Genomic DNA, 9,815 nt, shown 5'->3' on the forward strand with positions numbered 1-9,815 from the left:
TTCTCCGCCGAGTCAAACCAAAGATTTCAGAATTGGTATTTGCTGCTTCTTTACTCATGGCAGTTAGGAGTAAGAACAAATACTGGTCGGCTCAGAGTTACAATAATTTTAGTAGGGTGACATGTCTTTTTCTTACTGTTACAATGTTAGCTAGAAGATGTGGTATGATAGCCAATGAGAAAACTCTTCACAAGAGACCGAATCACATAGAAATTACCACTAGCATGTTTAAAAATCTATGTCAGCATGTCATTAGAGAACAAAGCAAGCTCTATAATTTTACACACATATTATGTTCTTGTTCTAAAGTGCGTTTAATTTGCCACAAGACGGTGAATGTCAATCCATTCATCATCTTTCGTCCAATTGTTAAAGTTTATGATTTAGATACACAGACAAGCCATATCCATGTGTTAATTATTAATAAAGTTTTTTTTTTTTTTTTTTTGAATAAATCCAAATTGAATGACATTTTTCAATGTATTTACTCAAAGCAAACAAATTAAATGGTATTGATTAAATATTTTATTAACTCTTTAACCTTGAAATTTGTAGATTTTATTTAAATTCAAACAAATATTGAATAATTTTTTATTGACAAATCTTCAAAATGTAAATAACAATGTTTTATTTAAAATTGAAATCATATTCAAATATGGAATTTGTGTAATATTGAAGTTAGCTGAATGAAAGTAATATGAGTTTGAAATGATATTAAAACTTCAATGGAGTGACCAAGTTTTGATGAAATTTGCTTTGCAATGCACATGCCAATGTTTTATATGTTATTAAATTTTTTGTTTGGCACATATAATTTTAGCCACTTTTATGTACAATAAATTCATATACATTTTCCTTTAGCAGCACATAACATTTTACTAAACTAGCTTGGATTAAAAATGAATAAATTCAACACTTGGGGGCCTCGGTTGGTCAAAGTTGTCCCCTACTTTGACCTGGAGATCAATCTTCTGATATCTCTCTGGTTTGTCTGTTTCCACCGAGTGGCCCGGTGGTTCTCTCCGAGTACTTCGGCTTCCTCCACCATAATAACAGACTTCCCGGTGTCCTACACGCTCCCATGGGCACTGTTGGGTGGGGATTGTTCTGGTGGTGGGATAATATGGTAAAGGACACATCTCCATTAATCCTTAGGGAGTGTACATGGATCCACTGTACCCTTGCAGGCAATCAAGGGGTGCGTCTAAATTGGCGGAATCTCGAGTACATACATACTGGTAATTAAAGAGTATTCCAAGAAATATTACGTAATACCTTTTTGAATTTAAAAGATATCCACAATATCCACCAAATAATGAGTACACCCTAATTTTATTCCCTCTAAACTAAAAGAAATATTATTAGTTGTTGCTCAAGTGATAAACCAAATGTGAAAAATTACTGTCACCATCATAAAGTATGAAATTTAACAATGTCACAATTAGGAAAGAAATATGAAACATTATGGTCAGCATTACCAAGTATGAAACATTATGGTCACCATCACCAAGTATGAACCATTCTGGTCACCATCACCAAGTATGAAACATTCTGGTCACCATCACCAAGTATGAAACATTCTGGTCACCATCACCAGGTATAAACCATTATGGTCACCATCACTAAGTATGAAACATTATGGTCACCATCACTAAGTATGAAACATTCTGGTCACCATCACCAAGTATGAAACATTATGGTCACCATCACCAAGTATGAACCATTCTGGTCACCATCACCAAATATGAGCCATTCTGGTCACCATCACCAAGTATGAAACATTACTTTCACCATCACCTAGTATGAAACATTATGGTCACCATCACCAGGTATGAAACATTATGGTCACCATCACCAAGTATGAAACATTACTTTCACCATCACCAAGTATGAAACATTACTTTCACCATCACAAGTATGAAATGTAACTATATAACCACATTGAGTATAAAACATCATTGTCACCAATACAAAATATGTAACTAATCTATGTTACCATAACCAAGTATGACCTGTAAATATGTCATCATCAACAAATGTGAAACATTTCTGTCACCATCAAGTGTAAAATGTAATCATGATATCACCATTACAAAGTATTAAACATAAGTTTGTCATAATCACTAAGTATGAATCATAAATATATTACCATCACAAAGTAGGATTCTTAATTGTCACAATCACAAAGTATAAAACGAACCAATGTCACAATCACAAAGAATGAAACTAAAATATGTCGCCACCACCATGAATGAAATGCTACTATGTCATCATCACCAAGAATGAAAGTTATTGGTGTCACCATTAGAAAGAATGGAACTCAACTGTGTCACCATTAGAAAGAATGGAACTCAACTGTGTCACCATCATCCAGTCTGGAACGTAAATATGTAATATAAAAAAAAAACATGTTTAACCTCGCCACATTTTTGCGCTTGTCCAAAGTCTGGTGCCTCTGGCCTTTGTGATTAGTCTTGTATGCTTTTTAATTTTAGTTTCATTTGTATATTTCAGTGTTTATTATGACGTCTATTATCTCTGAGCTAGTATACATTTTTGTTTAGGGGTCAGCTGAAGCACGCCCCCGGGTGCGTGAGTTTCTTGCTGCATTTAAGACCCATTTGTAGCATTCGGCTGTTGTATGCATTTCGGTCGGGTTGTTGTCTCTTTGACACATTGCCCATTTCCACTCGTAATTTAATCATCATCAAATATAAAATGTATATATATATAATATGTTACCACCATCAAGTATGCAACATATGTCACTATCATCAAGTATGAAACTTAACTAAGCCACCATCACCGAGTTTTAACACCACCTTACTATGTCATCACAAGTTACAAACCATTATGGATGTGGCCTATTGATCCACTGAATACTGGGCCATTAGGGCCGGTAAATCTTGTGATCAATCTTAGACAACAGGAACATATTCAATCTTAACTTCCAAAAATTCGGATTCAGGCGAAATCCTATAGATTAATTCCTTTTCTCAGACGCCCATCCACACCCTCATATCTCTGACCCGCGCCTGTCACGTCGCAACCAGAAAAATCGGACATGAAATAAATAAATGAACTTTGAATGGGTTTTTTTTCATATGTAGTCACGATGAAATATCTTTCTGATTCCGTATAAGCAGTAATTTTTTTGTAGATCATCCTGTTACAAGGGGAGCTCGAATTGAAATTGTCAAATATATACACAGGCAAACACTCACATCAATTTCACGTGAATTAAATTCATGTGAATCTCACGTGAATTAAATTCATGTGAATCTCACGTGAATTAAATTCATGTGAATCTCACGTGAAATTCACATCAATTTCACCTCAAACGAGCTTATACGCAAAACGAATCTCATGTGAAACTCATGTGAATTTCACATGAAAATCACGTAAATTTTTTTCATGTGAAATTCACATGAATTTTCAAAATAGAATATTTCAAATAACATCTAAATTTTCAAATTTAATCGAAATCATGAAAATATCTTTTTTTGTTGTAAATTTCACGTGAAATTCATGTGAAAAAATTCACATCAAATTCATGTGAATTTCAATTCACGTGAATTTCACATGAAAATTTTCACGTGAGTTTCATGTATAAGCTCGATTGAGGTGAATCTCACGTGAAATTTTTCATGTGAATTTCATGTGAGATTCATGTGAAATTCATGTGAGCAAATTTTGCCTGTGTAGACTATAGCATTGATAGTTTAAAAAAAACATAAGTTCATCTAAAAATTAACAGTGCACGGAATGTATTTTCGAAAAAAATTACCCTTGTATAATTTTATATGATTCTTTTTACAATTTACATAATATAATTAATGACATTGCACCGTGTAACAGGGCTGGTTTGAGTGCTCACAAAAATCAAGTTTTACCCTGTCATATTTTTGATGTGCCTGCTCTATGAAGCCAAGAACCTGTAGTGCATCTGATGTCGTTGTTTTCCTTTCAAAATTATTATAATGAAAATCAGAATGTTTAAAGTTTCTCTATTGAATTTTTTCATGTATTGCTCTGATTTCGTTTTACACAAAGGACGGAGTTACGATTGCTCGATATTTTAAGCGTCTATCATTTTCAGATCTCATTTTCACATTTTTTTGTGGCCGAGAAAGGGGGCCCAAAACAAAGTTTTTTTTACTTCGAAAGAGATGGAACACTTGTCCCCAGCTGCTTCGCCTATGGTAAAAGCCTTCAGAAAGACATGACACCTATCCGAACACATTATTCGGACTCTAAGCAATCTTTGCTCTTACTCCTATCGAATTCTACATTCTGAGCGCGGGACCACATAAAATTTTGATGAAAAATGAAGATATTAACCCGAGTACTGCATTTTGCAAAACTGCACTAATAAGTGCCAAACGTGTTATTTATCAAGTCAACAAAAAAATCTTTCATAAATTTTATGTCTAGGTTCTTTTTACTTGAGGAATTGGAGTGTTGATGTCGGAGTTTACAGATCGTCTCTTTTGGATATCAATTAAATAAGAACGAAATAACAAAAAAAAAGACATATAAAAATCTTCGAAGAAAAAACCCCGATGAACTCTATTAAGAAAGTTTAAGGAGAACCTCATACCGGACAGGGAATCAAAACAAAATGGTGTATATCTACCGTTTATAGAGACAAAACCAAGCAAGTTGAAACATTTACGTAATAAATATTTTTTAGTATTAATTTATATGGACATAAACATGCAAATTTCTGTTAAATATACTACAGAAATTGCATTCCTGAATTAGGATATTAGAATATAACAAAAGGACAAATGCGAATGAATGATTCATTAACTTACATTCAAAAGGTTTTAAATGTAATTAGGTATACGGTTTCCTATCTATACTCAACAACAAAAACTATTACACCACCTTATTAGAGTCAATTGTATAAACTGCGAAGACGTGATTTAAATATAGATATTTGAGCAAAATTTTCTGGTACACGAACACATCAAATCGGTTAAAACGAGGAAGAAAACATTTTGCAAGTTTGTACATACATATATAAGTTGGGGGTTTTTTGTAAAGTAATTTCACGATTTATGATGTACAAAGTATTTTTCTGTCAAAATGCATTTACTAATTACATTCTCCACAGGTCATTCAGCAACGATCAATCAATGAATCACACAAGTGTTTATCATAAAAAAATTAAAAAAAAAAAAACACGCACCAAGTACATCTGTTACTAAGGAATAAACCGTGTGCACATGTTTTTTGTTGTGTCTATTCTCGGAAAGTTTTAGGAAGTGTAATCAAATGTTACGAAAAAAAATGGCATGTTAATCAATCCGCTGAGTATAAATCTGATTGACAATAGCCAAGTTTGAATGTGTTGACAAGTTTGTATCTAAATGCACAAAGATCTTATAGTATATTTAAATCGAAGGGTGATTCAAGGCGTAAAATCTTCACAATATGCTGCCCTGAATAATTCATCAGATCTTCACAGAATCACAACACGAAACATTTAAATTCAATCTAATAATCAATATAGTTTGCTTTGATTTAGATTTTGGATTTTTTATTTGTGGAAAAAAATATAGTTTTAAACAAAAATTGATGTTTATGTGCTATGGTTATAGATTCATATGCACGGATTCGGAACTACATTAACACAAAGGTAGGTAATAATGAGGAAATATTATGGAGGGAAAATTTTGAATTTTAGCCTAGCCTTTCGGATGAAGAGAAGAAATTTTATTTCATATATAGTGAGCACATCTAAGAAAACTGGGTTAAAATTGTGTGCATGTCATTTGTTGTGGTGTTGCTACTTTTTTATGGCTAATACATCTATTTTAAAGGTTAGTTTCATTGATAAAAAATCCCATTTTCTTGTTGTCAAATTAGCATACTGTCTTGATGGTCTCGTGCTGATTTAACCGTCTTGAGAGAGTTAAGGACATACTATACAGTTTTGATCCTGTATTTACATTTATATAAACATTTCCATATAGACTATTTTTTACCTGATTAAATCAAATATGTAATAAAAAAATAAACCTTCATGTGCTACTTTTTGAGTAAAAGGAGTTCGAAATTTTGTATATTTGCTCAAAATTCGGATTTGTGGTCGTATCTTTCGAAAGAAAGACATAACTTTTTTGTTTTAAAAGATAAAGACAAATTGTTTTTTGTGAAATAATTTTTAATTTCTGTATTTTATAAATATCTTCAAAATTTTTCCTTTTTTTTTTTGTTTAGAAATAACTCACATTTGTCAAATGTTCACGAATGTAGAAAAAAAAAACGTCACTTTTGGCTGTATATTTATCAAAGTGGGGCGTCCGTTTGACTGCGGGATTTACAAGTATACATAGGAGATGTTAAATGCGATGCCTTGTGTAGAGAGTGCCACGCTCTCTGTACGTTAAGAACCCTTGTAAAAGAGGAACGAAAGATACCAAAGGGACAGTCAAACTCATAAATCTAAAACAAACTGACAACGCCATGGCTAAAAATGATAAGGACAAAAAAAAACCAACAGCACACATGACACAACATAGAAAACTAAAGAATAAACAACACGAACCCCACCAAAAAACTAGGGGTGATCTCAGGTGCTCCGGAAGGGTAGACAGATCCTGCACCACATGTGGCACCCGTCGTGTTGCTTATGTGATAACAAATCCGGTAAATAGTCTAATTCGGTAGGTCACATTCATGAAAGGGAAGGGGATTGTAGTTACGACGAAAGGAACATATCCGATATCATTTGTGAAACGGTTATTCCATAACGGTCAACCAACTCGTGATGATTTCAACTTCACCATTTGGAACTCTTGGTTTAATAGCTTCCTTGTGAGCAGCAACCCTCTATCAAGAAAATCATGATCGGAAAAGCAAGCACGGGAATATCGTATCAATTGGGAGATATATACCCCGTATGCAGGTTCTGCAGGAATGTTGCTACTTAAAAATGGAAAGTTCACAATTAGAAAGCTGAAATCATCTCTTTTGTCGTAAAGTTTTGTTTTCAACCGACCCTCATTGTCAATTTCTAGATGTAAGTCCAGATATGAGGCCGACTTAACTGTATCTGTAGTATCCTTTATCTCTAGCTCGATGTAACCAGTCTTTTGGGGTTCGTATGTGGTCTGTTGCAAAGAAAATGTGTCCATATACTGATTATTTGGCACTCTAATTTTTTCAGACCTTTAACCCCTTATTAATTCTTTATGTTTTCTCATGTTTCTGTAGTATTGGTTTATTATTATATTTTCTGTAAACCCTGACTAGACCCTTAAATACCGTTATTTAGGTTTACTATAATCTATTTAAAAATACATAAATTTGAAGTTCTTTGAATTGTTCCTAATATCATTCAAACATCCCCCTTCAGCCTGTATATAATATTAGGATGTTTGTCATGTTTTTCTATCATATTTGATTTCTTTGTGGGTCTTTTCAATTAATGGAAATATTTATGGCATAAATGAAGGGACGTGTTTGTAGCATATTACTGTATCCATCCCGTCATGCCATGTCAAGTTCGATGCTGTATCCGCATTCTCCTTTGTGAACTTGTTCCATTATCTCTTGTCCTTCTACATTGTGATGGACGAAAATGACTTTTCGATTCGTTCATTTTTGCGGTATCATCAATGATGTAGTGGGACCAAGATGCAACATTTATCACTCCCCATTTACCTCTTTCATGTTAAAGTGCATCTATATCTTCTTATCTTGTATGTATCATTAAAAAAGTAAATGCAGTTAAGCTTCAACGCTAAGGTCTGAAAAATAAATGCAGACTTAGAAGATACATTTTTCTCAGCATTGCTGGCCCATTTTTATATTGTTGGCCCATTTTTCTATTACTGGCCCATTTTTATACTGTTCACAATCTTCCATGTTTTTTGTTTGACATGATATGTATTTAGATGTATTTATATATTTGTGCTAATCTATCAGTTAAATCACAAAGTCTACAGTTTATATTATTCAAAATTATTATAGATTTGGCCCCCTATCGAGGTGTATGTACTTTTAAATAAACCAGGTACAGAGTTTGATGTGAACCCCCCATTATGGAGTTGAGTAGAACGAACTTGTATATAAATATGAATAAAGAATATATTAAGTGAACACATGCTTGACACATTTCAATTATAATTTGAAACATGATCATTTAAATAAAATTACAAATAAATGTAAAGATATCTAAAGACCGAAACAACTTTTATGTAAATTCAAAAGATAGGCAATTCAATTGTCGGAACTAGATATATATCATTATTGTTAAACGCATAATACCACACTGCGTTAACAATATAGGCCAATAAAAAAATGTTAACGTCCAACCGTTTCACCTCTTACACAAATAAGGGGAAAACAAGGCATTTTAAACTAATAAGAAAAACACAAAGGTCCCCCGCATGCATGTAATATAAATGTTCGAGTTTTCACCATATCCATTTACGAAAAATTAAGTGCTTACATATAGCTGAGTTGAATTTTTATTTAAAACATACAATATCACAACAAAACAAAACTACTTTCTCTTTTTCCCCCTATTTTTCACAGTAATATATTGGAGAAGGTTCACGAAGGGTTAAAATTGGCCCTGATTTTTTTTATGTTTTTAAAATTTGGGCAAAAAATTACAAATGTCACATAAAAATACTTGTGATAATACTACTAAGACAAAAATATTTTTTCTGGCACTTTCCTTTACTATTTATGGAGCAATGACCCCTTAAATGAGCATAATTTGTATTAAAAGGTCAATTTTGGTACTTTTTTTCCATAATTTTAATTGTTTTTGGCATAATTAACCTTGGCCTCCATCTACGATCCAAAAAGTTTTTATATTGAAATCTATATCAAAATTGGAATCTTTTGGTTACAACACATTCTGGATCGTAAGTGGCGGCCAAGGTGCTTCAAAAGCTTTTAGGTCTGAAAATTGCACAAAATCACCATATTTTGACAAATTGTCCAAAATGGGCTTACTTTGGCGAATATCTTGTAGTCTTATGAAAAGAAATGATATATTTAGCATTTATACTTTTGAAATAGACCCATTTACGAACCAAATTGAGACCTTTTTGGTGTTTTATGATAAAGTTGATATTTTAGGCCATTTTGTGCCATTAGTGAACCTTGTCCAAATTTACTGCCTGAACTATTTGCCATTGGACGTAAAGAAAAAGCAATCAGTCAATCAGTTTGAATGTGTCGTGTTACGTTATAGCAAATGTAGCATTGCAAAACTATTTTCTGTAACATGCATGTTCAGCTACCTGATTGCATATTAAAAGGAATCGAGAAAACATAAACTAGCTTGATTCATTTCATGACAATTATACGAATTGTTTTTATTTTACACTGCAAGTTATGCAATTAACATGTATACTTAAATTCTATCTGACATCCCTCGTGTTTCTTCAGAAATCTTACGACAAGTCACAAATTCGATCCTCTAAAACATATCTTTGGATAAAAACCATTTAGGTTGCTTTATTTTTAGCATTATTTTTTCGCATAACGAATCCCGCTGTAAATAAAGGCAAGCCATAAATAGATATAAGAAGATGAGGCATTAGTCATGTTAGTGCCAATGAGACAACTCTCCACCCGACTCAGAATTTGTAAAAGTTAACCATTAGGTCTTCGACTGTTCACACCGAACAAGCAAGCTATAAAGGGCCCCAAAATAACTAGTGCAAAATCATGCTTTAAAACAAAACCACAGAAAAAGAAATCCTTTGCCTAAGGTTTAAAGGTGACTTGTCAGTGCATGATTGATTTGCAATCTATCAGATATTGTGACTGAACGAGGACTTCGA

The sequence above is a fragment of the Mytilus galloprovincialis genome, chromosome 5 (assembly GCF_965363235.1).
Source record: "Mytilus galloprovincialis chromosome 5, xbMytGall1.hap1.1, whole genome shotgun sequence".
NCBI classification, from domain to species: Eukaryota; Metazoa; Mollusca; class Bivalvia; order Mytilida; family Mytilidae; genus Mytilus; species Mytilus galloprovincialis.